The sequence below is a fragment of the Dermacentor silvarum genome, chromosome 1, assembly GCF_013339745.2.
Source record: "Dermacentor silvarum isolate Dsil-2018 chromosome 1, BIME_Dsil_1.4, whole genome shotgun sequence".
NCBI lineage: Eukaryota > Metazoa > Arthropoda > Arachnida > Ixodida > Ixodidae > Dermacentor > Dermacentor silvarum.
The window spans coordinates 408,956,466-408,977,738 of NC_051154.1; positions in this window are offsets into that span (position 1 = coordinate 408,956,466).

Genomic DNA, 21,273 nt, shown 5'->3' on the forward strand with positions numbered 1-21,273 from the left:
ACACTAGCGCCGAGTATCGTTTAGTCTGAACGGGCACAAAAATTGATGCCGCGAAAGTCGCTGCTTCTGTACGTAATTTCTCAGCAAGAAATGGTATATATATTTCTTGGCGTACGTTGACGTGTTGTCTTCACAGCTAACATCTGCGCGAGACGGCACCGGATTGCTCGGTCTGACTCATGAGCACATTTTAGCTTGTATGCAAATTTTTCTGCTTATATATTGTCAAGACAACCTGTGTTTCTTGTGTTGAGTGTTCTGTATGTCTTCGTGCATTTGACAGGTTAAATAACTGCCCGTGATGTCAGAATGAGATATTTGCACAACCATGTAGCTGGCTGAGGTCCTTTTACAATTTAACACGGTGTTGTTAACTCACAAGTTTGCAGTTTCAGCAGTGATTGCTATAAACTGAACATTTCTTGTTGTTTAGGGATGTCACGATTTCGTGAGACGGAGGCATCTCTGCACCACATGGGAGCCTGTGGCAAAATTCAGTCAGAGCAGCCCAACAAGGAATCTGATCTGCTTGCTTTGACAAGGTGTGTACAAAACAGTCACTGCCACTTATGAGTTCTAGGTTCTGTTGGTATAATTCATACGTGCCATTGGTCCTGAATCTTTTGGTGAGATATACGAATTTGGAATCGTTCTACAATTTTACTATTGTTGCATTGAGTTCTGAGAATGAAATTCTACTGGGGAATATGTTGTAAGAATCTTGAAAAATGCGGTGGTATGAGATTGCAAAATTGCATGTAAAACAATAAATTGTGATGGCACTTGTGCTGCAATGCAAAATCTCTAACGAGTATTCCAGAGGGGCACTTCCTACCAAGCCCGATTCAGATCAAAATTAGCTACTGCAATTGGCTTCCTCACGCAGCTTGCACAAAAGAGCCAATCACAAGTGAGAAATTTGATCCGGATTGGGCTTGATCGCAATGAAAAGTGCACTGTATGACACCCGTATTAGACGAGCTTCGACACCCGTATTAGACGAGAAGTTCGTAAAGCCGGGTTAATCGGCAACAGCAAAAGCACTGAAAAAAGCACACTGGTCTAAAAACAATGTTGTCAGTTTCTGCTGTTCCAAGTTAATGGTTAATAATGTGTCTCTATTGAACAATGTAGGCGCTGAGAGAAAACTAAGAAAATACATGCTGACTTTCCAACACAGCATTGTGTCTAGGATTTTTGCAAAATATAAAGTTCACAGGCTGGCAGGTTTGGCATAACGTACAACACGTTTGCTTTAGATGCCATATTCATGACTTCCAGTTTCGACATAATATTCAAGTACTACTTGAACTGTATATTTTAAAATATCGCCTACCTTCAGTTTAATCAATATACCTAAGTAGCCTCCTCTGAGTCAGGTATAATTGGGGGCTTGAGTAGATATGCATGATATGCTACTTACTGACTATATAGTGACCTATTTTTTAGGAACTGTGTTTTGAGGCACACATATCCTTTTATGTCTTGTTATGAGTTGCCCGACGAAAGCAGAAGGGCATTGCAAGTTATTGCATATATTACTGTACTTAATTCCTTACATACATGCCTGCACAGATTCGGTGTGCCTAGATTTATTTCTCGAAGTAGTCAAAAATCATGTATTACACTTTTTTTTCTCTTTTTGGGGGGGGCGCTGTTCATTGATTCCCACTCCCAAAGGGACGTTGAAAGAAAAAAAACACGAAAGGTGGCTTGAAAGTGTTTGAATTTTGTATTTAACCTATTATTTATTCTTCAAAAGCACTACCAGCATGAACACGTTTCTGCTCACTTTTATAAGCTAGCTGCCAATTAAAAAAAACACAGTGTGAAAGAGTATTTATTTCTTTTTTTTACTTGTTTTATTGTATGTTCTTCATTTGGCTCACAATGTTCTACCTACCGCCTTATGCAGTACTCCAGCTGGAGCCTATGAGGTATGTTTATAAATGAATAAGTAAATTCCTGAAGCTTGAAACAAACCATGAAGCATAACATTTAAATGTAGTCAGTTCATAATACACCCCTAGAGCAGCATAGCATCAAGCTTGAAGCTGATCTCTAATGTCCCATAAATTGCAGGTTTGATAATGTGGTATCACAAACTGCTGGTTACGCATGTCAGTCAGCCTGGTGCAGTGGTTGCAGGTGAGAGTGTAACCGAAAGCTGGGTATGCTTTGCCCTTCCGCATTTGACATGGGAGAGAGCTTGAACTCTGCTATTGGGCTTCTCTTATAGTTGGGACCATCTCTCTCACCTTCTTATTATTCTGTCAACTTGCTAGTATGCACTTCTACAAGCTTAGTTATGATGTTGACTGCTGAACTTGGATGATGTGCGTTTCAATAGTTAGTGGGACCCTCAAAACCATGCTGTACTTTGTGTGCATTTCAAATGGTCAATTTAAAATATGCGATTGGCTGACATTCTCAGGGAAACAAGGTTTTTGTTCTGAATAAGGCATAGGCTGCTTCCCGAAAGAGTACCAGAAACAATACTTTCTCACCTAACAAATGTGTTTAGGCACGCCGTGCTCAGGCCATGCTGACCTACAATAATTAGATCATAATGTGCTATGTCGACCATTACATGTTATTAAAAGTGGCAGACAAAAGTCATAATGCACTTGAATTTCACTATTAAAATGTGTGTGGCTACCTAACATTTAGCCTTAGCCCCTTTGGCGCAAACACCATTAGTGCAAAAGGGGCTTATGTCATTACCAAGCTTTTGGGATAAGTACAGACTGAATAAGCACTTGTCAAGATTTTGAGTAGGACTATAACGTGAGACCCACCCAAAGTGTGATCTTATTTTTATTTTTTCATTTAGACCATGAAGTCACTTTTCTCTTAAGCCTGTGCAGATACGTCACGCTAGGCGAGCCCCATTCATTTCTCCCTTTACAGTGAATCCTGTTTTTCAGTTTCATGTTGCATGACATACAAAGGCACTTTAAGCAAGGCCAAAAATAAGTGGTTTGAATGTGTACAAAATGAGTCCGGACACATTTTTTTTGTTTGGAGACAGTTTAGACGCATCATGTATTCTTTCTTTTTGTGTTAGTTTTGTGATGAGAGGTTATTTATTGCAAAAAAAAATGAAGGTTAAAGTGGCATTTCGTGCCAAATTTTGCGTCGAAACATCGTACGTTGGAGGACATCATGCGTTCCAGAGTATTTTCGTATATTTTGGCTGTTGCGGTTCAGTACACTTGCTCCAAAATTGCTAAGTTCAGTTCTTGCCTCTTTTAGAATGCAATATAGTCAATTTTTGCCAAAAACAAATTAACTAGGCCTTAGCAGACAGCCAGCAGGAGTGGGAACTTTATTGTGGTTTCACCACCTGTATATCGTTATTGTGTATTTTCTAGCTTATCAAGCCTCTACTTTTGGATAACTGCAGTTTTTCTGTGTTTGCGGAAGAGTAATTCAATAATGCAGCTCAATTAATTATTTTTCCCTTAAGTGTCCCTGTAAAGTTTTGTCTGATTGATGTGTCATGAGACAACACTGCCCGAAAGTTATCTTGCATGTCAGCAGTTGTGTTGCCATGTAATCACCAGTATTGTCGTTGAGGTGCTCAGAGATGTCACTGCACTTACTCGTCATTACCCAAGACCCTAAGAAGCCATAAAGAGGATCTGTTTGAAATGTCCTGCAATAAGTTATATCATACTGTATTCACTGGGGCTCTGTTAAATGCTTGCAGTAGAAAAGCACTGTCTCCTCCAAAATATGAATAGTGTGTTGGGAATTTGTCAGCGATTCTTTTTACCTCAACAGTCATGGAAATATTGATTTACCGTGTTGACTGGCAGATTTATATCAAGCCTGATTTCTGTAGCTGACTGTAGGCTTTTTTATTACACAATAATTAAGCTGCTTTTCAATAATACCACCTTTTCACGGTACTGAAGCACCAGTTTGCAAAAATAATAGAATAAGTCTAACTCTATTTTTTGTAAAAGCAAGCTGTTGTCTTACACAGCAACTTCAGTGAGTTTTTTAAGCGTGGCAGGCTTAGGATGTTGGTTGAAAATTAAGTTGCTTAAAGACATGTTGCACCAGAGAGCATGTTTTCTTCTATCTATTGTAGCATTATCTGGTCTCTTATGTTCCTTTCCATGCTATTCACAGTGCACACTTTCTAAGGAGATAAGGGACAGGCAGATGGTGGCATTCACAGCTCACACATTCCAAGGCACTAGGGGACACACAGAGCGTGAAAGAGGACAGTTCTTGTTCACTGTCTGCCTGTCGCTTATTCTTTTGGCATGTGTGTGCCATGAACACCATCAAAATGAACTGTTACCAACTTGCCCTAGCTTCAGCTCTTGCGCTTGGTGTTTTTGTCTACAAAATGCCCATATGGCAGTAGTAGTGTTGCTGATATTTGCGTGTATGAAAAGGGCATGCTTACTTGATTGCAGAACAATTTGATTGGTTCTACACATGGTACTGAACTTACCAATGTTATTTTAAAGGTGGGATTAGGTAGGAAGCTATTGTGGTACTGTTTAAAGTGCCCGTGTTCAGATGCTTAAAGCTTGTCTTCTGTTGACAAAAATTGGGCTCAAGCCGTAGGAGGATAGTTGTCAAAGTGTAATTAAGGCCTCCTGGTAGACATGCGGAGTTATGCTGCTGGGGACACTTATTGGTTAGCCCTATTGGTAATGCTGTTAGGCTTATGGGTGCTTTAACATTGCAGTGCCTGCAGAATGCATGTCGTGCTATGGTATCATAATTGGCCCACCAAGTGACCACTTTTGCTTACACTATGTGGCTGTCTGGCCTACTTAACCTGACTGTCACCTATACACGAGGAGGAGGAGGAGGGAGGCAAAAAAGGGATCTTCAATTAATTTTCTTGCATAGATGGCTCATGCATCATATTTTTCTTATAGTGCAGGATTTGTTACTCAAAGTGAAGCTTGCTATATGGAGAATATCTACATTTTTTCATATGTATACCGAACAAGGATTGATTTGTTCACGGTGTCACTTTTTATATTATACTCACGTGACACTAAGCCCACTTGTATTAATGCAGGTATGGCTGGGCCTGCAGAGAAAGTGTAAGCAGACTGTGCTGTGTTGCTGATCAGTGCTGATCTCCACGCCTGAGTTGGTCCCACAACATCCAGGCACCAGCGTGCTTTGCGTCATCATTGACAAGGTAATATGATATGGAGAGCTTGCACCTGGATATCAGTTTTGAGCTTGAGTTTTGAGAAATATGTTAAGATAGAAGACACAAGGGTTTGCCTTGGTGATAGATACACGTGTGTGTTTTTTTAAAGTGCTCTTTTTGAAATATTCTTCGTGGACCAATTTTCAGCAAATGTTTACACTCCTTAATTGCAAACTGCCATGGAGCTGGTTTATGCCTTAAACTAGCACTCTTTCACCAAGAAAAAGCCTTATTTAGCACAAAATTCATAGGAAAGGCAAGGAGGTGACAAGACAGAACACTACTAACACCACCCAATTTTACTGCTTGCACAGCAATATAAAGCGAGAGTTGAAAGGACGAAGGTTGGGTTTGCATTCATTGGTTCTATGGGTTTTAGAGCCCCACACAGCTTCTTTGCTAGGCAGACAAGCTTGTGGGATGTGCTTCTGCAATTTGTACAGCACACTGACAGTGCAGGTGCGGGCTATGTCTTCGGAAGGAAATGCACTGACGGCACCATTCACGGCGCAGATGACTCATAGTCAGGCAAGGCACCAGTGTTGATGTTTGTTCCCTTGCCCAAAACAGCATGTTTAGGTTCAGTGTAGTTGTAAGAAGACAAGTTAAACATTACTTTCATGGCTTGAGTGACCGCATTTTTCTTAGAGCACTAAATTTCTTTTCTTGCAGCTGCCTGTCCTGGTGTTTCCTTAGCGTCGGCATGAAGTTGGCATGGAGTTACGCATCCGGGAACTCGTGAACAATGACCCTGTAGTTGACACTTTGCGAAGAATACATCGGCTTCCAAGCCCTTCATTTTCTGTTGGCATACTTTTACTTGTACTGTTAGCAATTTCTTCTCGGCTTGCTGAATTATCTTGAAACCCCACACTGACACTACTGATGTCTTCAATTGAAGACTTTTCAGGATAAGAGTCTTGGCTTTGCAAGTGTGGTTCAGAAAAAGGTGGCACTTACAGGTGGCTATTCAAGACCTTAGTGAAATGAAACGGCAAGAAATGAGCCGGCAAGTCTTGGTTACATCTTGTGTGTAGTCCTGTTAGAGTTAAACGTTTTACGAAAAATTGCATCGTCACTAACACGATGATAAGCACTTGGTCATTCACCACAACTTTATAGTCGTTACCTGGCTAAATGAATTTTCGTCGAACCCTTGATGATACCTTCTAAAGAACTTATGTACAAAACATTGTTACCAAGACTTACTGGTTCGTCTCACTCGCATTCAGAATAGCAATCTGTAAGTGCCACCTTTCCTGCAAAGAACCTTATCCTGAAAAGTCTACACTTGAAAGCATCGGTAGTGTCAGCGTGGGGCGTCGAGATAATTCGGCCAGCTGGGAAGAAATTACTGGCAGCGAGAGGTTTTATTTTTTTAATTTATTTACAGATACTGCAGGCCCTTCTCGGGCCCATGCAGGAGTGGTTACAAACAAGAGAAGAAAATTTAAATCAAGTGCTTGACATAGGTGCAAAGATATAATACATACAAAAGTGGAAAAACATGGCAATACATTGGACATAGATGACATAATTGAATGCTCGAACAAAGGACTATCATTACTCGCCGTGTACTCCACTATTGGAATCGAATTTCAACAGAAGTTGATATTACTAATACTTTCAACAAATGATTCCAACGAGACGGAGTTTACTGCCTCCTCAGATAACATATCCCAATAATAAATTGCGCGAGGAAATAAAGAGAACTTGTGAACATTAATGTGGCTAACTGGTTGTCTAATACTTTTACTGTGATGTGTTCTCTCTGATCGTTTGAAAGGATTCTCAAGATATCGTTCCCGTGATAGCTTAAAGTTCTCGTGATAAAGTTGGTAAATAAATGTTAATCTAGATATGATCCTGCGCTGCTCAAGTTTTTGTAGGTTGGCCTTATTACGTAAGTTGCTAATACTAGAGTGACGGGAGTAATCAGAATAAATAAAACGCAAAGCTAAATTATGTACTCTTTCGATTTTATTAATCAAGTATTGTTGGCTAGGGGTCCAAATAACCGATGCATACTCCAATTTTGGTCGTACTAGCGATTTGTATGCATTTAGCTTTACTGCAGAAGGAGTATTACGCAGTTTCCTTTTCAAAAACGACAATTTCTGTAGCGCTTCCCGACATACATTTTTAACATGCGGTTCCCAATTGAAGTTACTTGTAAGTGTGATGCCTAAATATTTAACTTTGTCGGTTCTCGTAAGGGTAACGTTACCTAAAGAGTAAGTAAAGTCAAGGGGCTTCTTTTTGTTGCTAAACGTAATGGAAGCTGTTTTAGAAGTGTTTATTCTTAAGCCCCACCTTGCACACCACGTATCAATGGACTGTAAAGAATTGTTCAACTTAATTTGGTCATCTCGGTTATTTATGGCTGTGTATACAACACAGTCGTCTGCAAATAGTTTAATCTGGATTGGTGGTTCGACGCAAAGATGAATATCATTAATATATACCAAGAAAAGGAGAGGCCCGAGGACAGAGCCCTGTGGAACACCCGAGGACACATCCAATATTCGGAGACACTCCCATTTATGGCAACACACTGCTTTCTATCTCGTAAGTAAGATTCAATCCATGCCACTACTTTCTGTTCAATGCCAATTGCTATTAGTTTTGTTAGAAAATCTTGATGAGGAACGACATCAAATGCTTTCGAAAAATCTAAAAATATAGCGTCTGTTTGGCCTTTTTTATTGAGTGTACTAATTAATTCATCCGTTATTTCAGCTAGTTGGGTTACAGTAGATAAACCAGACCTAAAGCCGTGTTGTTGGGGATAAAGCAAATTATTATTTTCCAAGTAAGTAATAATGGCCTTAAAGATAATGTGCTCGAATAATTTACAACAGGTGCTAGTTAAAGACACGGGCCTGTAGTTGTTAATTTCAAGAGGAGAGCCAGATTTATGCACCGGAATGATTTTGGCCGAGCGCCAATCATCAGGAATTACTGCAGTGTTTAAAGATATGACGAAAATGTGATGTAAATATTTGGCCACCCATACAGCATATCTACTCAAAAAGGTATTGCACAATTGATCAGGACCAGGTGATTTCTTTACATCTAGTCTATGCAAGAGGCCAAGAACACCGTCCTCAGTTATCTCTACCTCAGGCATAGGACTATCATAGACATATGACGGTAACAGTGCATGTGAAACTGTCCGCGTGAACACGGATTGAAAAAATCTATTAAATTTGTTAGAAATGACAGTCGAGTCAACAATACTTTCACCCGAAACTTTTATCTCTGTTATACACCGTTTATCCTTCAACAGATAGCGCCAGAACTTTTGGGGTTCTTTGTTCATAAATGACTGCAAAGTGACTGAAAAAAAAAACGTTCTTTCGCCGATCTGGCTTGCTCCCGAAGGTTAGAAATAAGGCTTGAAAGGTCACTTGTATTACCGCTTTTGCGTCGTCGCTTAATTTTACGTTTTAAATGAATCATTTCTCGCGTGAACCATGGGTATTCCCTATTAGTGCGTTTCTTTTTTAACGGGACATACTGTTGCTCGCAAAAGAGAAAAATTTCTCTGAAGTATGACCACATTTTATTAACATCACTGATTTGCCTGAAATTATCAAAGCCTGATTCCAAATAGTTTAAAACAGCATTATCATCGGCGTGTGTGTAATCTCTGACGAAAATATCTGAAGGCTTAGTAAAAGAACGTGTCCCTGCAACCGGACATGACAGAGCGAGCAACTTATGATCAGATATGCCGTCTTCAACACTAACCGTACAACCTTGAAGCGAGCTGCTAACAAGTGCTAAATCAAGGAGTGAAGATGATGATCTATTGACCCTGGTATCGTCGGAAACTAGTTGGTGTAAACAGAAGTTGAATGTAGTCGTGAGCAATGCATGAGCACTTTTAGAATCTTTGCCATCATGAGAAAAATTAGACCAGTTTATACCCGGCAGATTAAAGTCTCCTGTTATTATAATGTTCGACCGCGAATTCGTATTATCTGCAAGGTAGTCGTTCATGGCTTCCAAATATTCCGGTGAAGCATTTGGGGGTCGGTACACGCCCCCTAGAAGTATACTTTTGCCCAAGAATTTAAGTTTGCACCATATACTTTCATGGTTATTAATGCCGTCCAATAGTGTAAATACAATATTATTTTTAATGGCGATAGCTACTCCCCCACCTCGTGACTCTCTATCTTTTCGGATAAGCTTATATGTAGAAGGTACAACTTCCGAATCCTGTACATGAGCATGCAACCATGTTTCAGTAATTACTAAGACATGTGGATGATAACAGGAGATTACTGCTTCGAGGGAACTGGATTTATTTACAACGCTGTGCGCATTAAGCGAAACAACTCGGAGAACTTTGCTTGGGGATTGTCATTTTTTATCGCGACTTCGTGTGGTCACACGGCCAGACGCAGGATGATCGGAGCCACGCTGCGTCTGCGCATCAGATCGTGTGATTTCCACTCGGCAGTTTAGAAGCTGGTCCCAGATATAAACTTTGTCATCTACTTTCAATTTATCGAAAACAAGTGACACCTTTGCTCCATTGGCCTTTTCCACAGTTGCAGAACGCCACAGTCTACTGCGCAAGTCACGAATCTTTTTAGAAAAGTCCTCCGATATTGAAATTTGCGTTCCTTTTAGCTTAGAGCATGATGACATTATTCTAGCTTTCTCAGAAAAATCAAATAGCCTCAGCATAACTGGTCGGCATTTGCCAGCATGTTTATAACCAACCCTGTGAATGCGCTCAATTGAATTCACTTCGATGTCAAGCAACTCCTTAAATATATCTTGTTTGACTCTGTCTTGCAAGGATTTATTATCCTCTTTTGTTTCTTCACTTAATCCATAAATTATCACATTGTTTTTCCGACTACGGTTTTCAAGATCATCCACCTTATTCGATAACTCATTCATTAGCTCCCTCGTCTCTTTGTGGTTTACTTCGTGCTCGGCCAACTTCTCCTCACATTTTTGTAATCGTCCAAGCTCTTTCTCCATTGAAGATAGCCGTTCTTGAACGTTGCCTACCGTTATTTCCAGTTGTTTCATGTTGGCGGAGAGTATGCTGAGCGTCTTATTGGTCTTTGTTTGTTCTTTTAGGATTTTCTTGAGAAGCTGGCTATTTACAGTTGCATCGAATTCTGACTCTGACGACGGTCCAGGGTTAAGCTCCACATCCCCTGATGTTAATAAGAGCAGTCTAATAATGCGCAAACAATCGGACAGAGTAACAAGCAGGCACTGTGGGCTTGGCAGCACTGTCAAAGTAAGTGAATCGTCCCGTATAGAGTAGACAAAGTATTTGTCACCAACCTGGACGAAAAAGCAGAAATTCATGAGCATCCTTCCGAGTACGGTGCTGCCAAGCGCACTGAAAGGCTGCTGGAGATGGCTCCGGTTTTTATGCTCAAGCTGGTAAGTGTCCGCTGACGTCACACTGCTGACGAGATTATGTCGGAACAGCACTTGAGGCGCGGGTTTCCATGACGGTGCTCCATCGGGGGGACATTCCAGCGCAGGCGCGACTGTTCTCGCTTGTAGTGAAAGAATCTCTGTCGGTCCCGCCACGGCTTCTGCCCGCAAAAGGGCAATCTGGACGAAAAAGCAGAAATTCATGAGCATCCTTCCGAGTACGGTGCTGCCAAGCCCACTCAGATTAAGAGTGCTGACAGAAAATCAAGAGCTTGGAAACTCGAGCATTCTTCACAGGGTGTGAACTAGAGCAGACCATTATTCGGGTCTTCTGGGGCATACAGCTGAATGTCAACTTCACAGCGAGACTAACGTACCACCTGTGCGGGCAGTCACAAGAAAGCTTGATGTATTATAACCAAAACAGCCTGTTCAAATCAGGAAGTTATCTTGAGCTTGTCTTCCTACAAGCGCACTAAACCTGAAACTGCCATTCTGCGCAAAAGACAACTTCAACACTGGCACTTCACCCAACACTGACGAAAGTAAGCTGCATCGTGTAACGTGCCAGCAGTAAGCTCTTTCTGAAGCAGGAGAAGGGCCCATGGGGCTTACCTTCCATGGTGTAATCCAGGAACCTGTCTCGGCTCCAAAAAGGGAGCTTTTTTTGGCTTGGCTTGGCTTGGGTCAATGACCATAAGATTATCATTACCAAACAGAACACATTAACAGTTGCAGACTCAGGGTAATGTCTTTACTTGCTTGATTTTGTGGACAAAAACTGATGAAAGGGTGCCCAATGTCACTAGTTATCCTGTCCAGGAGTCCGTGATTTCAAGAAGTTTGACAATCATTTCATTGGCTAACAATCGCAAAGCATACTTGTGCTGTCATTTGAAACAAAACTATGCACTTTAAGGAATTGTGACAATTTCTTTAGGTGTGGGGAGCACCAGCACTGCATATATAATTTTGGTTAAAAAGAAAGTAAGGCGGAATGGGCCATATAAAATTAATGGCAATAATTTTGGCATAAGTAGGTTTTTGCTCAAACCATCTGAAAGTTTCTTGTTTTAGAAAGTATTAAATTTTCTTAAACGTAGCTGCTGTCAGATGATTCTATATAAGCATTTGGCCTTATGCAATACTATTTGCCTTAAATAATTTTTTTGCGTTTTATTTGTCAAAACCACAATATGATTGCTGAACGACATATTGTAGGGCAAAGGCACAAATACACTGATGATACACGAAAACATGTCACAGGTGCTGCTAATAACTTTATTCGAAACACAACAGGATACTGTATATATACTCTTCCGAACGCACAGGCGCACTAGCCACTTCGGGAAGACAACAGAGGGTGATTATCCCTGCTAACACAATCATTTTGAAGATCTAAAGAAAGCAAGTTCCGCGTCGTACAAAACAACAAAGGTCTGACTTACACAAGCACTATTTTTTATGTAAAACGCTTTGAGTAGCTCACATGCAATTTTATATTTACTTCTGCCTGGGATCTTCACATCATAAAATCTCGCACGACAAGGGCAGGCTTTTTTTTTTTGCTGATAGATGCGCATTCAAGTCTGTCGTCATGTTTTTAGCATGCTCCCTCATTTATTCATTGATGCAGCGGCCAGTTTGTCCTACATAGAACTTTCCACAAGGCAGTGGGATTTCATAAACCACACCGGGACCACATTGCCCGTAAGGTGTTACATGTTGTACTTGGCAGCTTACCTTAGATCTGCCCATTATGCGGGGACACGTTCGGGCCAGCCTATTGGGAACAGACAACAATACATTCACTCCGTGCCTGTTCGCCACTTTCTTTAAATTGTGGCTCAACTTATTCACATAAGGTACAATTTGCGGTCTTTGGCCACTCGGCTCACCAGCTCTGGCCTCATTCACCAGTGTGCCCGCTTTTGTAGTGTTCTCTGTTCCCAATATGCTGGCCCAACTGTGTCCCCGCATAATGGGCAGATCTAAGGTAGGCTGCCAAGTACAACACGTCACACCTTACTGGCGATGTGCTACCAGAGGGGTTTATGAAATCCCACTGTCTTGTGGAAAGTCCTCTGTAGGACAAACTGGCCGCTGCATCAATGATCGAATGATGGAGCATGCTAACAACACGACAAAAGACGAATGCGCATCTTTCAGCACACTGTAAAGCCTGTCCTTGTCGTGCGAGATTTCATGATGGGAAGATCCTGGGCAGAACTAAAGATAAAACCACACGTGAGCTGTTGGAAGCATTTTACATAAAAGAAAAAAAAAAGTAGTGCTTGTGAAAGTTGACCTATGTTGTTTGCATGATGTGGAACTTGCTTTCTTTAGATCTTCAAAATGATCGTGCTAGCCCTGATAATCGCCCTCAGTGCTCTGCCCGAAGTGGCTGGTGCGCCTGCGCGTTGTGAGGAGTACATATACTGTATCTCGCTGTGCTTCAAATAAAGCTGCTAGTAGCGCCTATGACGTGTATCTGTGTATCTTCTGTGTATTTGTGCCTTTGCGCTATAATATGTCGTTCAGCAAACAGCAACTTCCTTCTGCACAATATTATTATGGGGGACACTGTAGTGGGCAACTCTGGATTAACTTTGAACACCGGGGGTATGTGCCCAATGCACCTTATGGGGGTGTTGTTGCACTTTGCTGCCATCAAAATGTGGCCGTTGTGCATGGGATTTTATCCTGCGCCATTCGGCTTAGCAGTGCAATGCCAAAGCCACTACGCCACCACGATTTTAGTTTTGCTGGCAGAATAGCAGTTTCCAAGTAATTTAATTAGCTCGACCTGTTGATGCTGCTCTCTAAAAGTAGATTTTGTGCATGTTACTTATGTTGCTTTAGTACTAGTAATTGTTATTACTCAGATAATGTCTTTTTTTACTGTAATAACACTTCTTTCAGTGATCTGCTAATGTGGCAGGTTATTCTACTTCACTATAATGCACGTTTCCTTAGGAGTCATAAGCATTGCAGGAAACCACTTATTTTTAATAAATTTTGTTCAGTATCGCATGTTCTGAATGCTAAAGCATTCTTACCTGTGTGAATGTCAGCTAAACTGCTTTTGCCTATGTGTTATTGCATGTATGAGAAAAAAAACTGTTGGCTTTTGTTTACTTTTTCAGGTGCGCGGCAAGCTCTCACTCAAGCAACACATTCCAGTGGTCTTCTGTCAACAGACCGGGTGTATTGAAGTACCATTACAAGGTCCAATAAACAACGCTTGCGAGATGTATGACGTGCTCTTGCTTAAAATCGGAGGACTTCACTATTAATGTAAGCTTGAATAGGTGTGCTGAAGAACCTGTGTAACGTGTACTTGTTTATTAACAAGTACAAACCATTACCTCACCTGACATTTTTTTCACCTCAACATAACTCTTTACTGTAGATTTCTGAACAAACCAATTACAGCGACACAACACTGCAGTAAGGTCAGCACAAGTGTTCATGCATGAACACTTGTATTTACAAGAATTGTATTTGCATTATTATACTAAATATGAATATGAGGTGCCTATCTTTTTCAGGGTGCATACTCGCAGGTCGTACAAGCTCGTCATCTTGTACGCACTCAGCTCGTAGAAACAAACTCGTTCATAATGTACGAGAATCTCGTTCAGTGACAAGAACGCGATCTCGTACACATGTGTGCGAGAAATGTACGCGATTATTGCTGCGTAGACTGTACGAGGTTCTCGTAGACTCAACGAGTTCTCGCAGACTGAACGAGTTTCTTGCACAGTCTACGGAGCAATAATCGCGTACACTATTTCTAGTACATTCTCGTTCACATTTTCTTCAATAGGGTCAGCTCCACCCTGTCACCTTCTGAGAGACAGCGCCTCTTGGAGCTGATACACCAGTTCGAATATTGCTTTTCGACTACGTCAAAAGTGAAACAAGCACCACTGACCAAGCACCGTATAATCACGGATGATACCACGCGACCGATTCGACAAAACCCCTACCGTGTAGCTCCAAAGGAGCGTGAAGAGATTCAAAAGCAAGTGACCAAGATGCTCGAGGATGACGTGATACAGCCTTCGAACAGTCCCTGGGCGTCACCCGTGGTCTTGGTCAAAAAGAAAGACGGCCGCTTGCACTTCTGCATCGATTACCGCAAATTAAACCAAGTCACGAAGAAAGATGTCTACCCGCTGCCACGCATAGACGATTCGCTGGACAGGCTGCGGCATGCACGTTATTTTTCATCAATGGACCTACGAAGCGGGTATTGGCAGATAGAGGTCGATGAGAGAGATCGTGAGAAAACGGCCTTCGTGACCCCCGAGGGTCTTTACGAATTTAAGGTACTTCCTTTCGGTCTGTGCTCAGCGCCAGCCACTTTTCAGCGTTTAATGGACACCGTACTATCAGGCCTGAAGTGGCAAACTTGCTTGGTCTATTTAGACGACGTCATAGTGTTCTCAGCTACATTCGAGGAGCACCTAAGCCGGTTACTCACTGTTCTTCAAGCCATACGCTCAGCTGGCCTGACGTTAAAGCCCGAGAAATGCCATTTTGGTTGCAGTGAACTGTGCTACCTCGGCCACGTCGTCAGTTACGAGGGTGTACGACCTTACCCAGATAAAATAGACGCTGTGGCAAAGTTCCCCACACCACCCGATAAGAAGGCAGTGAGGCGCTTCTTGGGGCTGTGCGCCTATTACCGGCGGTTCATTGCGAACTTCTCACGTACTGCTGCCCCTTTAACACGCCTTACACGAGACGATGTTCCCTTTCTGTGGGGTGAACATGAGCAAGTAGCATTTGACGAACTACGCCAGCACCTGCCAACGCCCCCAGTTCTTGCGCACTTTGACCTGGAAGCCCCTACAGAACTTCAAACCGATGCGAGCAATGTTGGTCTGGGGGCCGTACTGGTGCAGTGGAAAGATGGCTTCGAAAAAGTAATCGCTTACGCCAGCCGAACTCTCTCTCGTACGGAGGAAAACTACTCGACTACCAAGAAGGAATGCCTCGCCGTGGTGTGGGCAGTTACCAAATTTCGCCCATACTTGTACGGCCGTTCATTCAAGGTTGTCAGCGTCCATCATTCTCTTTGTTGGCTGACTAACTTGAAAGATCCATCTGGCCGTCTGGCGCGCTGGAGTCTCAGACTCCAGGAGTTCGACGTGACCATAATTTACAAATCAGGGACAAGGCACACCGACGCCGACTGCCTTTCGCGGTCACCCGTGGAGCCCGCAGGTACCGATGACTTGGACATGGACGCTGCATTTTTGGGCGTCGTCGACGCCGTCACCATTTCACAGGAGCAGCGCCACGACCCATAGCTGCTCCCACTCTATAATTTCTTGGAAGGCTGAAGTAAAGACGTCCCGCGACTCTATGCCAGGGGACTGCCGTCGTTTTGTCTGCGGAATGATGTTCTCTATAAGAAGAACTTTTCTGCCAGCGGCAGCACATACCTGCTTGTCGTACCGACATCACTTCGCAAAGAAATACTAACAGCATGCCACAATTAAGCCACCTCAGGTCATCTAGGCTACACGAGAACACTGTCCCGACTCCGACGCAAGTACTATTGGCTAAAGCTACCAGCTGCTGTGAAAAATCATGTACAAACATGTGCCGACTGCCAAAGACGCAACACACCTCCCGGCAAGCCTGCAGGTCTATTACATCCAGTCGAACTACCACGACAGCCTTTCACCCAAGTTGGAATGGATTTCCTGGGCCCATTCCCAACTTCTACAGCCGGCAACAAATGGATAATTGTCGCAACTGATTACCTGACGCGCTACGCGGAGACTAAAGCTACGCAGCGGGGCACAGCAGCCGAAGCGGCTCATTTTTTCATCGAAAACGTCGTCCTTCGGCACGGTGCCCCAAACGTAGTCATCACAGACAGGGGAACTGCCTTCACTGCAGAACTTCTTGACTCGGTTCTCACACTAAGTGGTACAAGCCACCGGAAAACAACCGTCTATCATCCCCAGACCAACGGACTAACCGAGCGACTTAATAAGACCCTCGCAGACATGCTATGCATGTACGTCGGCATGGAACACAAGAACGGGGATCAGATTTTGCCGTATGTAACTTTCGCATACAATACCGCTCGACAAGAAACTACTCGAATGACACCCTTCAGCTTGGTCCACGGTCGCGAAGCTACGACGACGTTGGATGCCGTGCTGCCTCACGAGTGTGACGACATACCTACCGACGTTGTCGAATTTACTCAGCGCGCCGAATAAGCCAGACAGCTTGCCCGCGTACGTATCTGCTACCAGCAAAACCAAGATGCAAAATGGTACGATCTTCGACACAGGTCAGTTCTCTACACTCCCGGCGATAAAGTGTGGGTTTGGATACCCATACGCCGTCCTGGACTTTCCGAAAAACTGCTAAGACGGTACTTTGGGCCGTACAGAGTGATTCGACGCCTGAGCGACGTGACCTACGAGGTCGTTCCTGGCAGTGACAGTAGCTCTAGTCGCCGCAAGCACTTACCCGAAGTGGTGCATGTGGTGCGGATGAAGCCGTATCTGTCGAACTAAGTTTCGTTTGTTCTTTTCTGTTTTTTTTTTGTGTGGTTTTGTTTTGCACGTGTTACTCTGTGTCATTTGTACATCGCCCTCATATGTTTTAAGTTGCGCATCGGGACGATTCTTCCTTCGGAGGGACGCAAATGCCGCGCCTGTACTCCGATGAAGACGAGGACTATGCCAGCAGGCATGCGCGTTTCTATCCAGGCGCGGTGAAGAAGAAGAAGTCGCAGTAGCGCGCTGTATTATAAAGGCGACCTGCTGCTATTCCTCTTGATTACGGCTGTGCGACCTCTGTTTTTGACGTTGCGACAATATTAACGACGGCTCTCCTACGTTTCTGCGGAGCACGTCCCAGAGTAGCTGCTTGGACCTGACGTTTGCTTCCTCACGACTACAGTCCTCTATTAGCTGGTTCAGTGATGTGGAAACACATGGCAGTGATCACATACCAATGTATATCTGCGTGAAGTGGTTCGCGCCTACCACTTCGTCTCATGTGCGGTGCAGAGACTGGCCCACCTTTAAGACATTCGTGGAGAATTCCTGTGCGGATCTCGAGTCACCAACCCAAATAGAAGGCTTGATCACGTCCGCCCTCGGTGAGGCCACGCGGAACGTATGTGCACCTACGCCGGCGTCTCCTATCTGTATCAGATGTGACACGTTGGGAAGTCAGCAACAAAGAACGTTTATTAACAAGACGAGGTGGGTTTATATAGTACCCTGCATGATTAGCACGTGTGGTCTTTATCTGTAGCTCGCTCGCATGGTGGTAGCGGCGCATGCGCTCGCATGGCAGGCGAGCCTTGCACGATACATCTCCCTACGGACACATAAGACTTTAGGATACTTGATTAAAGTTACCATCGTAGCGTAGTCGATCAGGTGGTCGTGTCTGCCGCGCTGATCTGCGTTGGACTGGATGAGGAATGGAATCCTGAGAACCACCCTGGCTCTGATGGTCCTGGCTATCGGCCTGTGCACTCTGCCCCAAGGCTGGTGTGTGAATTCGATGTTCCTCGTTGTGTACACGCTGCGGCAATTCTGGATCGGTGGCGTCATCACTATCGTCACTCGACGAGAGCTCACTTTCCAATGGTTGTTTACGATACTTCTCACGCGTCCTCAGCAGTTGTCAGCGGTTGCGTCGCAACCTTCTGCCATCTTCCGTAACTACCTCATACGACCTTGGTGCGGCTGGCCCTACCACCTGTGCCTTGCGGGTCCACGACTTGTCCTTGATCCTTACAATATCACCTTTCCTGAGTGCTGGTAGGCATCGGCCCCGAGCTTCCGGCTGCTTGTGTTTAGTCACGTGAATACTTCAGTGTTGGCTGAAGTCCGGAAGTCTCGTGCGTAGGCGTCTTCCTTGTAGGAGTTCACTCGGTGAGCTACCGTCTTCGAGAGGGCATGAACGGTAGCTTAGTAGTCCAAGCCAAAAGTCCTGTTTCGTTTCTCAAGTCTTCTTCATAATTCGTTTTACAATTTGAACGCCTTTCTCGGCGAGACCGTTGGACTGGGGGAAACGTGGGCTTGAAGTCACATGATGGAAGTCGTACCTAGAAGCAAAAAGTGCGAATTCATGAGATGAAAACTGAGGACCATTATCGGTACAAACTTCTACTGGGATACCATATCTGGAAAAAATGGCACTCAGTTTTTCGATGACAGATTTGGTGGAAAAGTCGATCAGTTTTTCGACTTCTGGAGAATTGGACAAGGCGTCAAAGACGCATAGGTATCTGACGTAGGTATTCTACACTGCTGGGAGATGTCGACTCCCACTCTGTACCATGCATACAAAGGTGAAGGCCTTAATACTAGAGCTTCACTTTGCTGCGCGTAAGCATACTTGGGGCAAGCTGCACAGCTTTGTAGCATCCTTTCGATGTCAATGTTAAGCCCTGGCCAGAAAACCAAACGTCGAGCCTTTGCCTTGGACTTGTTGATACCCAAATGCAGCCCTTCATGAATGCGTTCGAGCATTTCTGTCCTCAATGACTTTGGGATTACTACCTTAAATGCTTTAAACAGAATGCATTCGACAAGAGTTAACTCGGATGCGAATGGTTTTAAATTGCCTACCAGTCTTCCCTTGCCGTTTAGGTAGTTGATGACAGCTTTCAACTCGGGATCGGCTGCGGTTTCCCTGGCTAGGCCATCCATTGTCTTTTTGATTACCAAACCAGAGACAATGCTTGTTGCGTGGACTTCTACATACTCGCTGGATCCAGTGGTATCCCCAGCTGTAGTTGGCGATGATCTTGACAGACCTTCAGGCTTCTTGCCTGGCACAAAATGAAAGTCGTAGTCATATGTAAGCAAGCGAAGAAAAAAAACGTTGAAGTCGTCGTGGCATGTCACCAATCGCTTTTGAAGCAATAGCGATTAATGGGTGGTGGTCGGTCTCAATGAGAATCTTGCGGTCATATACAAACTGATTAAATTTCTCGCAACCAAATGTAATGCCCATCGCTTCTTTTTCGATCTGGGAATATCTTTGTTCTGCGGCAGTCATAGCACTAGATGCGTAGGCAACTGGCCGCAATCGTCGCCGTAACGCTGCAAAAGTGCAGCTCCTAGCCCGCATTTTGAGGCATCTGCAGAGGTTTTTGTTTCTCTAGACGGGTCAAAGATAGCCAGCAACGGTGGTTTGCTTAAATGCTCGCAAATAACTGCCCATTCGTGAGCATGCTGCGGAGTCGATTCAAAATAGTGCCTTTCATTAAAATACTGCGTAGAAGGTTCGTTTTATCGGCCAGGTGAGGTATGAACTTGCTGAAGTAATTTGCCACTCCTAGCATCCGGTGCACTGCCGCCTTGTCTGCCGGGTCAGGCATTTCGCCCAGTGATGTGCTCAGCGAAGCGTTTGGCTTTATGCCGTCTTGAGATACGACGTCACCTAAGAAATCAATTTCAGTGAGCCTGAACTTGCATTTATCAGCATTGAACGTCAATCCAGCCTGTCTGGCCAACTGCAAAACATGGCGGAGGCGCGCATCGCGATCAATTTCAGTTGCTCCCCAGATTAAAATGTCATCTATGTACACATGCACTCCAGTGGCTCGGTCAAAGATTTCCCGCATTGCCTTCTGGAATACTTCGGGCGCTGAAGCTATTCCGAATGGGAGCCTTAGGAAGCGGTAACGCCCAAATGGTGCGCCGAACGTGCAGATATGTGACGTCGCATTGCCTAGAGGGATTTGGTGGAAGCCGGAGTTTGCGTCAAGGTGCGAGAAGTATTTGGCCCCTGCCAACTGTGCCTCAATATCTTCGCGTTTCGGCATTTGATAATGCTCCCGCTTTAGAAAGTCATTGATGTTTCGTGCATCCAGGCACACGCGCAGCTTTCCGTTTTTTTTTCTGACGATGACTAGAGGACTCACCCAGTCTGTCGGTCCGTTGACCTTCTCGATGATGCCGCTGCTTTCCATCCGGTCTAGCTCATCCCGGAGGGGTTTTCTCAGTGTCAGTGGTACCCGTTGCGCTGGCATTACTACTGGCGTTGCATCCTTGCGCAAGACCATGTGGTACTCTCGTTGCAAGAAGCCGGTTCCTCGAAATAAATCTGGAAATTTCTTTAGGATGTCAGCGGCGCCGTCTTCGCTGACAGTGTCCACTGTGCGTGACACCAGTACCAGCGTTTCGCTTGCGATTATTCCGAGGATTGCCGGGTTACTCTTCTTTACAATAAAAAAGGAAACGCTGCTGGACCGATGATTCACAGCAACTTGCAGGGTCGCTACGCCGATGTGCTTGATGACACCACCACTATATGACCGAAGGACTGCACTACTTGGCTTTAGCTTCAGGTCTCCCTTGCATCTTCTGTAGATAGAGTAGGGCAACAAATTGGCTTGGGAACCTGTATCAACTTTGAGAACTACCGTTTCACCCGCGACTTCTGCCTTAACCGTCCAGTCTTCTCTGCTGCTGACGTTGCAGATGTTTACATCCAGAAAAGTGAAGTCATCACAATCTTCGAGTACCTCATCTACTCGTTTGCGGTAGCACAGAGCAAAATGATTCTTTCGTTTGCACACAAAGCACGTCTTTCCGAAGGCTGGACACCTTGAATGCACATGAGACCGATTGCATTTGGTGCAACTGTACTGTTGC